The sequence below is a fragment of the Sciurus carolinensis genome, chromosome 4 (genome assembly GCF_902686445.1).
Source record: "Sciurus carolinensis chromosome 4, mSciCar1.2, whole genome shotgun sequence".
In the NCBI taxonomy this organism is placed as follows: domain Eukaryota; kingdom Metazoa; phylum Chordata; class Mammalia; order Rodentia; family Sciuridae; genus Sciurus; species Sciurus carolinensis.
The window spans coordinates 68,944,569-68,959,813 of NC_062216.1; the positions used below are offsets into that span (position 1 = coordinate 68,944,569).

General features: G+C 42.3%; 1 pseudogene; it reads left to right on the plus strand.

Annotated features, from left to right (window-relative positions):
• The first annotated feature begins 3,726 nt into the window (after window positions 1-3,726).
• On the plus strand, window positions 3,727-6,795 carry LOC124983423 (cyclin-K-like; annotated as a pseudogene).
• The last annotated feature ends 8,450 nt before the right edge of the window (window positions 6,796-15,245 follow it).

Below are 15,245 nucleotides of genomic sequence, written 5' to 3' on the forward strand. Positions count from 1 at the left end.
GCCCCAGTAATTTTTTGGTGAAGTTTTTTTTTTTTTTTAATCTTCTAGTTATGGGATCATATCATCTGTGAACAGTGATAATTTGACTTCTTCCTTTCCTATTCTTATCCCTTTTATTTCCTTCTTTTGCATAATTGCTCTGGCTATAATTTCTAGCGCTAATAGAAGTGGTGAGAGTGAACATCCTTGTCTTGTCCCAGATTTTAAAGTTTTCAGATTTTCTCCATTTACTATGAGGTTGGCTTTGGGTTTTTCATATATTGCCTTTATGATGTTGAAATAGGTTCCTTCTATTCCTAGTTTCTTCAGTGTTTTTAATATGAATGAATGCTAAATTTTGTTGAGGATTTCTCTATCTATTGAGATAACTTAGTGTCTTTGTCCTTAATTCTGTTAATGTGATGAATTACATTTATTGATTGGTGGATATTAAACCATCCTTGCATCTCTGGAATAAAACCAACTTGGGCCAGGCATGGTGGTGCACACCTGTAATCCCAGTGACTCAGGAGGCTAAGACAGGAGGATTACAAGTTTAAAGCCAGCCTCAGCGAAAGCGAGGAACTAAGCAACTCAGTGAGACCCTGTCTCTAAATAAAATAGAAAATAGGGCTGGGGATATGGGTCAGAGGTTAAGTCGCTCTGGGTTCGATTCCTGGTTACCATCCCATCAAAAAAAAAAAGAAAACAAAAAGAAAACAAAAAAACCCAACTTGGTCTTGGTGTACAATTTTCTTAATATGTTGTTGAACACAATTTGCTAATAGTTTATTAAGTATTTTTACATCTAAGGTCATCAGGGATAATGGTCTGTAATTTTCTTTCCTTGATGTGTCCTGGTCTGGTTTTGGTATGAGTGTGATACTGGCTTCATAGAATCAATTTGGAAGTATTCCATCTCTTTCTATTTCATGGAATAATGTGGGGAGTATTGGCATTAGTTCTTTAAAGGTTTAGTAGAATTCAGCTCAGAATCCATATGGTTCTGTGTATTTCTTTTTATTACTGCTTGTATCTCCACAAGTTATTGGTCTGTTTAGGTTTTCTATGTCCTCTTGATTCAGTTTTGGCAGATTGTATTTGTCTATAAAAGTTTCCATTTCTTCTAGATTTTCCAATTTAATGGAGTACAAGTTTTCTGAAGAGTCCCTAATGATTTGCTGGATATCTGAGATGTCTGGTAATTTCTCCTTTTTCAACTCTAATTTTATTAATTTGGTTTTTATTCCTTTTCTTTTGGTTAGTTTGGCTAAGGGCTTATCAATCTTGTTCATCTTTTCAAAGAACCAACTCTTTGTTTCATTGATTCTTTGTATTTTTTAGTTCTTAATTTCATTGATTTCAGCTCTGATCTTAATTATTTTCTTCCTTCTACTGGTTTTAGAATTGGTTTCTTTTTCTTTTTTGAGGGCCTTGACATGCATCATTAGGTTGTTTATTTGGGATCTCTATGATTTTCTTATGTATGTAGGTACTCATAGCATAAACTTTCCTCTTATAATTGCTTTCATGGTGTACCAGAGATTCTGATATGTTGTACCACTATTCTCATTTGAGTCTAAGAATTTTTAAATTTCTCCCTCGATTTCTTCTATCACCTGGCCATCATTTGAAAGTGTGTTGTTCAATCTCCATGTGTTTATATAGTTTCCCGTAGGGGTTTTTGGTGTTGATTTCTAATTTCACGTCCTTATGATCTGATAAGATACAAGGAATTATGTCAATTTTTTAAATTTGCTGAGTTACTTTGTGGCATAAAATATGGTCTATTTTGGAGAAGATTCCATGAGCCATTGATAAGAAAGTGTGTTCAGCTATTGTTGGGTGAAATATCCTATAACATCTGTTAGATATATTTGTTTTATAATAATTTTCAGGTACACAGCATCTTTATTGAGTTTATGTCTGGATGACCAATCTAATAGTGAGAGAAGTTTATTGAAATCACCCAGTATTATTTTTCTGGGCTCTATCTGGGCCTTCAATTTGAATAATGTCTTTTTTATGTAATTAGTGGCTTCTACATTTGGGGCAAAAATATTTATTATTTTTATATCTTCTTGGATTGTTCTCTTTACCAATATGAAGTGATCTTTATCTCTTCTGATTAATTTTGGTGTAAAATCTGCTTTGTCAATTATGAGAGTAGCTACTCCTATTTGTTTGGGGGCTCCAATCACATGATATATCAATTTCTATCCTTTCCCTTGAAGCCTGTGTCTTTCTTTGTATACAAGGTGCATCTCTTGCAAACAACATATAGAGATGTTTATTAATTCCTGCCATTTTGATTTATTTATGGTGTTTAATTTGGTCCTGTTTCTCATTTGCTTAGCTACTCTTCAAATGAGATTTACTCTTTTGTGACTGCTGAGTTTGTTTTTTATTTCTTCCATGTGCAGTATTTCTCTCTCTCTCTCTCTCTCTCTCTCTCTCTCTCTCTCTCTCTCCCCCCCAGGGATTGAACCCAGGGGTGCTTAACCATGGAGCCACATCTCTAGCCTTTTTATATATTTTATTAGAGACATGGTCTTGCTGAGTTGCTTAGGGCCCCCCTAAGTTGCTGAAGCTGGGTTTGAACTCAAGATCCTCCTGCCTCAGCCTCCCGAGTTGCTAGGATTTCAGGCATGCACCATTGTGCCTAGCTGTGCACCACCACACCCAGCTATATGTGCAGTATTTCTTTAAGAAATTCTGTAATGCTGGTTTAGTAGTCATAAATTCTTTTAGGTTGTGCTTATCTTGGAAAGTTTTTATTTCATCTTCAATTTTGAATATCTTTTTTGGAAATAGCAGTCTTGGTTGACAGTTATTTTCTTTCAGGACTTGGAACACATCATTCCAAGCCCTCTTGACTTGTAGAGTTTGTGCTGAGAAATCAGAAGTGATTGTGATTGGTTTGCTTCTAAATGTGACCTGACATTTTTCTCTTGAGGCTTCTAAAATTCTATCCTTTTTATGTATATGAGGGTTTTAATTATTATAATGTATTGTGGAGATGTTCTTTTTTTGATCTTGTACTTTGGGTTCTGAACAAATCCTGTATCTGGATGTCCATCTCATTCTGAAGGTTGGGAAAATTTTCTGTTATTATTTCCCTGAAGAGTTTATCCATTCCATTACTCCACATCTCACAGCACTCCTTGAGTCCACTGATTCTTAAATTGGTCTTTTCATGTTGTCCCAGGGTTCTTATATATTCTGATCATGGTTACTTATTCCATTTAATTTGATATATTGTGTCTTTCATTTTCAAGATTTCAGTTTGGTTCTTTTTCAGTATCTCTATCTCTTTATTTAATTTCTCATTCATAGTCTTCACTGACTTCCTTAGTTCATTTCATTGAGGTTCTGAAACTTCCTGTATCTAGATGTCCATCTCATTATGAAGGTTTGAAAATTTTTCTATTATTATTTCCCTAAGGATTTTATCCATTTCATTAGCTGGCATCTCAAAACCACCCTCAAGTCCAGTGATTCTTATATTTGGTCTCTTCATTAGGGGACAGACAAGTGTGAATGGTGGGGACACAAGGTTAAGAGAATAATTAATATAAGGGGCCTATTGTGCTGACACCAAAATGCTTTCTTTTTCTTTCTTTCTTTCTTTTTTTCCTTTGTGTCATTTCCTATATATTTTTATTTCATGGAAAAAATTAAAAAATAAATGATCGTGTCAAACATTTATTTTTTAGAAAAAAAAAAAAATCCAAAGAAACTTTTTAAGGATATATGCATGTCTTTAAAAGCTGTAAGATTCCACATCCAATATGGCCACAGTCAGCAAGGAGAGACGTCGCTAAGGGGCTTGCCTGAGGCGAGGGGATTCTAAAGTTTCAGATAACCTCTTGGAAAGAACAAGTCTACTCCAATAAATGAAGGAGAATAGAGAAAATTCAAACCCTTCAGTAATGTCAGCAAACCTGGACCACACAAAACCATGTTGGTACTGGGATAAGAAAGACTTGGCTCATACACCCTCACAACTTGAAGGACTCGATCCAGCCACTGAGGCCCGGTACCTCCGAGAGGGGGCTAGGTTCATCTTTGATGTGGGCACACGTTTGGGGCTACACTGACACCCTGGCAACTGGAATAATTTATTTTAATCGCTTCTAAATGTTTCATTCCTTCAAGCAGTTCCCAAGATATGTGACAGGAGCTTGTTGTCTCTTTCTGGCTGGGAAAGTAGAAGAAACACCAAAAAAATGTAAAGATATCATCAAAACAGCTTGTAGTTTATTAAACGATGTACAGTTTGGCCAGTTTGGAGATGATCCAAAGGAAGAAGTAATGGTTCTAGAGAGAATCTTACTACAGACCATAAAGTTTGATTTACAGGTAGAACATCCATACCAATTCCTGCTCAAATATGCAAAACAACTTAAAGGTGACAAAAACAAAATTCAAAAGTTGGTTCAAATGGCATGGACATTTGTAAATGACAGTCTCTGCACCACCTTGTCGCTGCAGTGGGAACCAGAAATCATAGCAGTAGCCGTGATGTACCTCGCAGGATGTTTGTGCAAGTTTGAAACACAAGAATGGACCTCCAAACCCATGAATAGGAGATGGTGGGATCAATTCGTTCAAGATGTCCCTGTTGATGTTTTGGAAGATATCTGCCACCAGATCCTGGACCTTTACTCACAAGGAAAACAGCAGATGCCTCATTACACACCCCATCAGCTACAGCCTCCACCACAAGTGCCACAAGTACAGCAGTCACAACCGTCACAAGGTTCCTCCGAACCAGCTCAGTCCCAGCAGAAGGACTCCCAGCAGGCAGCAGCAGCCGCCGCCACCCACACAGCCACCCAAGAAGCCCTCCTCGCCGCCCAGTCCTCCCCGACAGGGCAAGCACGCTGTGGTGGTTTCTCCCAAAGAAGAGAGCAAAGTAGCAGAACCACCACCACCTAAAATCCCGAAAATAGAGACCACTCACCCACCGCTGCCTCCGGCCCACGCACCCCCAGACCCGAAGCCTCCCCTCGCCGCTGCTCTAGGCGAGGCCCAGCCGCCTGGCCCAGTGGATGCCAGTGACCTCCCCAAAGTCCAGATTCCTCCTCCGGCCCACCCGGCCCGTGTGCACCAGTCACCGCCTCTGCCACACTGGCCCCCACCCCCGCCCCCCTCCAGCTACAGGACCTGAATGTCCACCACCAGTTCCTACATGTCTGGAGAGGGTTACCAGAGCCTGCAGTCCATGATGAAGACCGAGGGCCCCTCTTATGGCGCCCTGCCCCCAGCCTACGGCCCGCCAGCTCACCTTCCCTACCACCCCCATGTCTACCCTCCCAACCCACCCCCGCCACCTGTGCCTCCTCCCCCAGCCTCCTTCCCCCCCGCCTGCCATTCCCCCCCCCTACGCCTGGTTACCCCCCACCTCCACCACCTACAACCCCAACTTTCCACTCCCGCCCTCATGCCTGCCCCCTACCCATGCAGTCCCACCTCACCCTCCTCCAGGCTTGGGCCTGCCACCGTCTAGCTACCCACCTCCTGCCGTGCCCCCTGGAGGACAGCCACCGGTGCCCCACCCATCCCCCCACCCTGCATGCCTCCTGTTGGGGGACTAGGGAGGGCGGCCTGGATGAGATAACCTGACGCCTTTTTCCCCTTGTATTTTAACAAGTTTTTCTAATTAACTTGAAGAGTAGTTTAAGTGGATAAGTAGCAGGGTACCTTGTATAATGCTAGACAGTTGCAGTAAGGAGGAGGGACCAGATCCCCAGGATGAAATAGGGGTGGTCCTCACACCTGGAGGATGGGGACAGCCGGCTTCAGTGTGGCCTTGGCAGCGCCTCTTGCAGTCTGACTGTACAGTTTCAGCTAACGTCGTCTGAGAGTCCTGCACTGGGTTACTTTATACTAGTGAAAATGTTAACCAGCCATATTGGCTCAATAAATAGCTTCAGTAAGGAGTGACTTTCCTTCTAGAAATCAGTGCCTATTTTTCCTGGGAACTCAGTTTTAAATAGTCCAATTCCATCCGAGGTCAAGCTGTTGTTATTCAGTGATATTCTCCCCATGAGACCAAGTAGGTCAGATGAACCACTTTTTTGATTTATAGATATTTGCATCCTTTGTATTAAACAATTGTGAAGGGGTGGCCTTGTTGGATGGCTTATTTCTTTCTCTTCCTGGGAGAAGGGGAGAAATGTACTTGGAAAGTAATGTATGTTTACATCTATTTGCAAATTCCTGTACATAGAGATATATATTTTTTAAGCGTGAATGTAACAACATACTGTGAATGCCATCTTATTACAGACAAGACTCCTTCCGTCAGTTATCCAAATAAAATCAGTTCTGGAAAAAAAAAAAAAAAAAAGCTGTAACAATCAGGCATGGTGACACACACCTGTAATTCTAGCCACTCAGTAGGCTGAGGGAAAAGGATCAATTTAAGGCCAACTTCAACAACTTACCAAGACCTTCTCTCAAAATGAAAAAATGAAAAGGGTATAGGTCAGTGGTAGAGCACCCCTGGGTTCAATCTCCAGTACTCACCACACACACACACACGAAGTCATAACTGTTGAGCATGTGTGAGGTCCTGGGTTCCATCCCCAGCCCTGCACACACACACTTGACAAAAGTTGTGCACATTATTTCACAGCCAAGGTCACCTGTGTGTGGGCTGTCTATACACAAGCATCTGGCACATAAGGATCTACCCATGAGCCACATGCCCAGCATGGCTACGAGGGCAGGAGACTATATCTTGAAGTATAAGAAGGTCAATGAACTCTTCCAGAATAATTCTTGACTTCCTGTTTGCATCTTTTAACCAAAAATAAAGGGCCTATTGTGCTGACCCCCAAATGCTTTCTTTTTCTTTCTTTTTTTTTTTTTTTTTGTCTGTGTCATTTCCTATATATTTTTATTTCATGGAAAGAAATTAAAAAATAAATGATCATGTCAAACATTTATTTTAAACTTGCACAGTATTTTTATATAAAAAAAAAAGTCAAAGAAATTTTTAAGGATATATGCATGTTAGTCTTTAAAAGCTGTAACTGAACCAGGCATGGTGACACACACCTGTAATTGATTCCTTATAAAAATCAAAGTCCAAGCACTTTGGGCCAGACTGCAATAAAACAAATGAAAATATACCAAGCCCAGTAAGCATAAAGCAGATCTCAAAATTATCACATCTCAAAGACATCTACTTCCTGACACACTTGAGCACTTTTTATCTGGATGTTTACAGGTCACATGGTGCCTTCCTGGCTCAGTTCAGTCTACTGCAGCTGTCCATGCTGTGAAGTCTGGCTACACACACCAGGGAATGACAGCAACAAGAGCCACTGCTTGCCTTCTCCCAAGTATGCAGGTGACTCTGCTCAGTCTTGAGACTGCTGAGCCCCTTCTCTCACAAACTCTAAGGCCTCTTCATTGCCCACAAATTCCAGATGACCAGGAACATGCATCCACTGAATGTCCATGCTGCCAGTAAGCTTCTCCAGCTACTCGAAGTCCTCCTATTGATCACCAGGTAGGGAACACCATGGTCCTGCAGCCTCTGTAAATGGCATAGAACATCCAGAGCCTGCAGCAGCCGAGCTGCAGCTCAGGTAGTCAGGAAGACTCCACCCACACTCCAGAGGTGAAGCCCCAACCACCCCTCTCTTGGCTCCCAGGGCAGAGCTCACTTCCCAGGGAGATGAACTTGCACGCCCTTGGGAATGGGGCCTGCTATGGGGGCGGGGCCTGTGCTCCCCAAATGCTTTTCTTTTCTAAGCAATTTACTTGCAGCCCTGCCTGGCCTAAGTGGATAGGGTATGTCATATTCCTCAGCAAACTACCTGTTATCTGTAGGAGAAATGCAGGCCTGAAATAAAGTTGCTATGAGGAACTCAAATTACCCTAATGGAAAGACTTTTGTGATCCTTTTCATATACCAGATCCTGAAAATCAGGGAGATAAGGATAATTCCCCCATCCATATAACCTGTAAGAACTTATGGTTAAGAATCCGACTGGAACTGGTCAGCATGGGCTATGGTGACTGAGTTGTCACAGCAGTAGAAATTTGAAAGTCTAATGTCATCCTTCTGTCAGTCAAAAGTCAAGAGGTGGACCTGGGTGGGACTCTGGAAATTTCTCTGGGATCCCCATAAGACTGGAGTGCAGGAGAGGCACACTGTCTCTCTGAGAGGATCCACTCTCTCCCTTGAGAGTGTCCCCTTTCTCTTTTCCTATCCTTTCAATAAACTCATTCCTGTTATTCTGAGCAACATATCTGAAATCTTTCTGACTTGATTATAAGAATTGGGGCTTGAAAGTGAGGTCTTTGTACTGCCTCCATTTTCTTGTATATTCTGATCATGGTTACTTTTTTTTTTTTTTTTTCTTTAATTCTGTCTGAATGTTCAAGGCTGGCCACTTTGTCTTCCAGCTCTGAGATTCTGTCTTTGGCATGGTCTACTCTATTAGACTTTCAACTGAACATTTTTTCAAAAATATGTTTTAGTTGTTAACGGACCTTTATTTTACTTATTTTATTTTTTTCCACGGTGCTGGGGATCAAACCCAGGGTCTTGTGCTTGCAAGGCAAGCACTCTACCAACTGAGCTATCTCCCCAGCCCTATTTTACCTATTTATATGTGGTGCTAAGAATCAAACTCAGTGTGTTGCACACACCAGGCAAGCATTCTGCCGCTGAGCTATGACCCCAGTCCTCTACTGAACATTTTATTTGATTTATTGTGTCTTTCATTTCTTAGGTTTCAGTTTGTTTCTTTTTCAATAGTTCTCTTTATTGAATTTCTCATTAATATCCTGTGCTGACTTCCTTAATTCATTCGGATTTTTTTGTATTCTCTTGGAATTCATTGATCATTTAAAAAAATGATTGTTTTGAATTCATTACCTGATATTTCATTCACTTCAATATTTTGGGGGTCATTTTTTGTTGAATTATGAATTAAGGAAGTATTGTGTTAGCCTGATTCATGTGTTAGGCTTTAGGCATCTGTTGGAAGAGATTTCTCTTCCACTCTTACGTGTGGGCCTTTTTAGGTAAGACTCCAGTTGCTCAAGTGTCCTAGAGTAATCTGGATTGAGACCCCCCTCATAGGTGTGGTGTCCACAGCCTCTGTGTTATTTCTCTTAGCCTTTGTGTTTACTTCTCTCTATAGCAATGGATATTCATAGGTGGGACTTGAGGGTCCACTCCTAGCTGTTTCTGCTTGGGGCCTGATTGTGTTTTTGTCACTTCCTTCTTTGTATTAAAGTATAGTTAAAGATTGAGTGTCTTTTCAGGCTTGGGATGTAGCTCAGTTGGTAGAGTGCCTGCCTTGCACTCATAAGGTCGGGGTTCAATCCCCAACACCACAAAAAAAAGATGGAGTGTCTCTTTTTAATTTGTGTGTGGAGTGAGGTGTGCTGTCTTTTGGTTGAGTTTAGTTCAGCAACAGAGTTTCTACCCTGTGAACTTGTAGTGTTCCTGTAGGTCCTCAATACCTCACAGAATAAGGGAAACAAACAATAACAACAAATAATGCAAAGAATATACAGCATTCAACTAAATCTCTGGTTCCTACTATGACATCTACAATGTTAATTGCTACAAAAAAATCAGAAATGGTAGGATTAGCAATTATCAACAGCAAAAACGATAAGTAACTATGAGGGTTGTAGCTCAGTGGCAGAGCACTTGCCGAGCATGTGTGAGGCACTGGGTTTGATTCTCAGCACTGCAAACAAATAAGTGAATAAAATAAAGGTTCATCAACAACTAAAAATACATAACCATGAACTATATTGGCATTAAAGCAAACAACAAGTGTCAACTATGTCATCCACAGCAGTAATTGCAACTGCAATAATGGTGGGGGCAGCAGTTATATAAATCAATTAGTATTACAAGATGGCAAGAATACAGTTAATTAAGAGAAAAGAAAATGTAATAGGAAGATAGATGAGTTGATAATTTCAAAAAGTGAACAGAGAGAATGCAGAGGAGATGTAGGATGTTATGTTATAAGGAAGGAGGAAAAAATACAAATAAAGTAAAGGGGGAGTGAAAGAGAGAAAAATAGAATTTACCTGTTAGCAGGAAACAAGAGAGAAAGAGAAACAGACAAATTAAAAACAATACAAACCAAAACCAATATATACTAATCAAAAACCCTAATCCTCAAAAGATGAGGCAAGGAAAAAGAACTACATTTTAAAAAATGAGAAAAAAGAAACAAATACGAATATGTATATATGTCCATGAAACAATCACCACAGCAAAAGCACAGACAAAAACAAATTAAAAAAAAAGAAAGAAAAAGATTCTTAGTGAAAAATTAAGGAATCATTTCCATTGAGGTGGTCAAAATAGTTGACCAGAGTAGATGGCCTCTGTTGATACCCAACTGACTTTCTTTGTTTCTTCTAGAGCTATATACTGAGAGCAAAAGCAACTGGTGTCATTAACCCATTTCTTTCTTTCTTTCTTTCTTTCTTTCTTTCATTTTTTTTAGTGTGTGTGTGTGTGTGTGTTGTTCACCAGCTGTCTGTTGGGGTGGTCTAAGACAGAAACTGGTTTACATAATTCTCAGCTTCTCTTCTCCCCAGTATGAGGTAGGATGGAATGGGAAGTACTGCTAGCTGCAGTTTTGTCTGCCCTGAGCAGGTTGATGCACTCCCAGGGTAGGGCAGTTGCAGAGTTTAATGAGTGAAGTTCCTGCAGGGGGGCTTGGATCTAATCAGGCCTCAGGGGCTTTACTGGGTGGTTTCTGCTCAGGAGAGATTAGATCAACACGACCCTAAGGCCTGGCAGTTGCCAATCTCTGCTGGTAGTCTGGATCTCAGGAGCCTCCCAAGTTTTCTACTAGTGGGGCAGGGAAGCCATTCCTTCACCCGCTCTGCTGCCCATGCACACAGCCTTTCCAGGATTCCCAGGCTTAGTCCCAGAGTGTATTTACACCCGCCTGTTCAAATTCCCTACCCACTTTAGCTGGTCACGTGAGCCACCCGACTCAAAGAGGAAAGTGTGTTGGGCTCCCCTTCACTTTTCCAACCTGAATCCCCCTGGGATTCTCTGTGCCTGTTTTGCTCTTGTCCTGCTAGGTACAACCTAGGTCAGGCAGCAGGCGCTTCCAGGACCGTGTAGCAGTCTGTTCATATCTCCTGGCTCCCTCAGCAGCAGCTGTAGCATGGCCACTTCAAAATGGCTGCTGCCTCAGCTCTCCATACCAGTTGGGAAACATGGGGCATTATTCATGCACCAGTGTACTGTGTAGCCTCTGGATCAGCTAAGGGCAGGCTGCTGTCTGATCTCAGCAGATTGCTTACCAAATCTGTCCATGGCATTTCTCTGCGTTCTCCCTTCCTCCGCACTGAACTAGAACCATGACCTCTGCTGCTGCTGCTGGCTACTACCAGCTGGGCTCCAGCAGAATCTTCCTTCTTTGTTTAACGTACCCGAATTTCTAAGTCTCTAAGATACTCTGACTATCCAACATTGGGGTCTAGTGAAATCCCTCTTTCACCCACCTCTCAGATAAGAAGTAGTCCTGCTGCTTGAATGACAAGCCATGGAGCAACTAGGAATGAAGCCTCCCTCTAGACCGCCATCTTGGATCCACCTCAAAATTTGTGTCTGTGTGTTATGTTGCCCAGGCTGACCTTAAACTCCTGGGCTCAAGTGAGCCTCCTGCCTCATCCTCCTGAGTAGCTGGGATTCCAGGACCATTCCTCCAAGCCTGGTGGATTTTACACTTTAAAATGGTAGAATAAAAATCACAATGAAAACATTTGTGACCATGAAAATGATATGAAATTCATTATCTATCAATAGTGTTATTGTAATTTAGCCACAGTCAATGTTTTTAAATTTTCTCTAGCTGTTTTCACTCTCCAACCATAGAGTTTGAATGGTTGGGACAGAGACTATGCATGGCTCACAATATCTGAAGTATTTGTATCTGTCTATTTTAGTCAGCTCTTTTGCTGCTATGACTAAATTACCTGCCCAGCACAACTGTAAAGGAGGAAGAGTTTATTTGAAGGCTCACAATTTCAGAGGTATTAGTCCTTGGAAGGCCAACTCCATTCTTTGGGGTTCATGGCAGGAGAGGGTAGAGGGAAGAAGCTCACACCATAGTGATCAGGAAGCAGAGAGAGAGAGAGAGAGACTCCACTCTGGAGATACAAAATATATACCCAAAGTCATCCCCAATTCCCACCTCCTCCAGGCAAAACCTGCCACTTTGGTTATCACTCAGTTAATCCCTATCAGGGGATTAAATCACCCATTGGATTAAGACTCTCACAACCCAATCATTTCTCCTCCGAACTTTCTTGCGTTGTCTCACACGTGAGCTTTGGGGGGACACCTCACATCCAAACCATAACACTGTCCCTTTACATAAAAGGTTGCTGACTCTTGTGTTATTGTGTTGGTGAGTGACTGGAAGGGGTGCCTTAGTTGCTATAACAGAAAACTAGAACCTGGGTAATTTATAAAGAAAAGAAGACTGTGAAGCTTATGGTTCTAGAGGCAGGAAAGTTCAATATCAGGCAGCTGCATCTGGCAAGGACCTCCTGTTGCATTGTAACATGGTGTATGGGGCCACGTGGCAGAGCACAGGTGAGAGTGGGGTGTGGGCATGTGTGGAAGAGAGAAAAATGGGGCTAAACTCCCAAGACAGTTACCCCATTTCTGTGACAAAAAACATTACTTGCTTCATGAGAGCAGATCCTTCATGAGTCCAAATGCCACTTTTTTGTTTGTTTTTGGAAACGGGATTGAACCCAGGTGCACTCTACCCCTGAGATATATCCCCAGCCCTTTTCATTTTTGATTTTGAGACAGGGTCTTACTAAGTTGCCCAGGCTGGCCTTGAACTTGTGATCCTGCCTCAGCATTCTGAGTAGCTGGGGTTACAGTTGTGTACCACCATACCTGGCTCCCAAATGCCTTTGAAGCCCCCATAGCCTCTCAATACTATTACACTGGGGTGTTGGTCAGCTGTTACTTTACAAAATATCTGAGATAGCCAATTTTGAAAAGAAAATTTTTTTAGTTGTAGATGGACATACTTTTATTTATTCATTTTTATGTGGTGCTGAACCCAGTGCCTCACATGTGCTAGGCAAGTGCTCTACCACTGTGCTACAACCCCAGGTGCTGAGATAGTCAATTTTTAAAGATAAAAAGTTTATTTGGGCTCATGTTTTCAGAAGTTTCACAGTCCATAACCAATTAGTCCTGTGGCAGTGGAGTACATCACATCAGGAGTGCAAGGTAGAGAAGGCCCATTCACCTTGTGCCCTGGATTCAAGAGCAGAGACCAGGTCCCACAATTCTCTTTGAGGGCACACCCCCAATGACCCAAAACCTCCCACTAGGCTCCACCTCTTAAAGGTTCTACCACCTCTCCATAGTGCCACACTGAGGACCAAACCTTTGACATGAAGGCAAATGGGGGATATTCCAGACCCAAACTACTGTAGGCACCAAGGCTCAACATGAATTTTGGTGGGGACAAACCACATACAAACCACAGTAGAGGGCTTCTCGAAGTGGGTGGTCATCCAAGGCCTATGATCCCTAAGATCTAGCGAAGTGGAGCCCTAGAACTTCAGGGGTGCTGCGGTGGGAAAGAACTCAACACATTCAAGTGACAGGAAGAGAGCCAGAGTCAGAAAAAGAAAAGACATCTGCACTCATTAACTTGAGGACAGTAATAATTTTAGGTAGGAATTGTTCACCCATCCTGGTCTCCAGTTGCTTTTCTCTCGGGTAGCTTTGGTCTTAATGGCCCTTGTTAGAGGCTTGCCTCAGTAGCCCTTGCTTGTCTCTTTTTACGTAGGAGTGGAAACTAAGAGCTGATGGGAGACTTAGAGTGTGTGGGCAGGTGCTAGAGGCAGAACTGCATTCTGTGGCCCTCAATCAGGCTCTTAATTTAGGATGTGGGTTTCTTTAGGATGTATTTTTCTGGCCTGGTCAGATTCCATGGAAAGTGTTTCTCCAACTGCTTGCTCTCTGGCTGACAGCATTCTGGGAATCAAGTGTAAGAGCTGGAAATATCTCCACTCAATAAAGAAACATTCACTAAACCCTTTGTTCTGCACTGGAACTCTTGTGTTCAGCTGTTCCTGGTATCCCCCAACCCAGAGATACTCCATGGTACCCTCTTCCAAGACAGGAAATTCTGAACTGGGTGCACTGGTGCACCCCTGTAATCCCAGCACCTCAGGAGGCTGAGGCAGGAAGATCGCAAGTTCAAAGCCAGCCTCAGCAACTTAATGAGACCCTGTCTCAAAATAAAATATAAAAAGTGTTGGGGATGTGGCTCAGTGATTAAGTGTTCCCTGGGTTCAATTCCTGGTCCCAAAGAGAGAGAGAGAGAGAGAGAGAGAGAGAGAGAGAGAGAGAGAGAGAGAGAAACTTCTGGTTTGCTGGAGAGGAGCAATTCCCCAGCTGCACTGTGGGGAGGGAAGGATTGGGGAGTCTTTGTCTTCTTGAACTTAATTTGAGCAAGAGTCCATGGTTTTGTTTTTGTTTTCATTTTGTGGTGCTAGGGATGGAACCCAAGGCCTGGTGCATGCTAGGCCAGTACTCCACCATTGAATTATACATCCCCAACCCACCCACCCTCCCTTCTTGAGCCCCAATGTTACCTGCATTTTCTTTTTTTGGGGGGGGTGATAATGGGGACTGAACTCAGGGGTGTCCCACCGCTGAGCTACATCTCCAGCGTCTTTTTAAATTAATTAATTATTTATTTATTTTGAGACAGGGCCTCACTAAGTTGCACAGGCTGGCCTCCAACTTGTGATCCTCCTGCCTTTTGAGTCACTGGAATTACCACCACATTCTTCTACCTCCATTTTCAGAGATACCTGGTGTTCCCAGTTTTTGACTTTTGGGGAGTAGAATGGTTTGAATAGTGTTCCTTTTTGACTTTCTCTGGGTTAGGATTCAGCTTTCTTAGGTCTTCTAACTCAACACATCCTTTTGCTTTCCAGCTTCTGAAGTTTTGTCACTATTATCTCCTTCCCTGTTAGTCCTTAGGATTTCACCTTTAAAAAAAATCTCTTAGCTTGATCCCTGTCCTTCAAGGTCTGGAGGAGGCTCTGTGGGATCTGACTGAGCTACCCGCCTTCCTTCTCTGATCCTGTTCCTTTCCTCTCTTACCCTCAGCTGGGGTTGCTTCCCCAAATGAGTCGTATGGGGCTGGCACATCCTAGCAGGCAGCCCTACCTGCTGCCTCAGGGATGCTCCACCACCTAGA